The sequence below is a fragment of the Triticum dicoccoides genome, chromosome 4A (genome assembly GCF_002162155.2).
Source record: "Triticum dicoccoides isolate Atlit2015 ecotype Zavitan chromosome 4A, WEW_v2.0, whole genome shotgun sequence".
NCBI lineage: Eukaryota > Viridiplantae > Streptophyta > Magnoliopsida > Poales > Poaceae > Triticum > Triticum dicoccoides.
Genome location: NC_041386.1, coordinates 715,714,676 through 715,715,059, shown reverse-complemented (window position 1 = coordinate 715,715,059; position 384 = coordinate 715,714,676). Strand labels below are relative to the sequence as shown.

General features: G+C 46.6%; 1 pseudogene; it reads right to left on the bottom strand.

Moving 5' to 3' along the window:
* Positions 1–175: 175 nt before the first annotated feature.
* The window catches only part of LOC119284208, a 4,274-nt pseudogene continuing 4,065 nt past the window's right edge, over positions 176–384 (bottom strand).

The following is a 384-nucleotide window of genomic DNA, read 5'->3' as shown; positions in this document are numbered from 1 at the left end:
AAAAACGCCGGCATCCATTTTTAGAATATGACAGCCACTATAAATCTTCTCTACTCGGAACAGGAAGATTCATAGTGACTGTACGGACACTTACTAATGAAGACCGAAGCTTAATGCGGTTGGAGTATTGAACTATTTAAACATGTCTTTTTGCTAGTCGGCATGCGAGGTGGGACTAAATCTTTGCCAAGAGGCACTCTCGGCAAAGAGTTGCAACCGTCACCGTGCCGTTAGTCGCAGCCGAATGTGCCACGTGGCAAAACGTTGCCGTGTGTGACCAGATGGCCCTCGGCAAATAGTGCCTTTGCCGAGTATAGCCTGTTTGCCGAGCAATACTGTCGGCATTATCATGTGTTTGCCAATTTATTTACTTTGCCGAGTGTG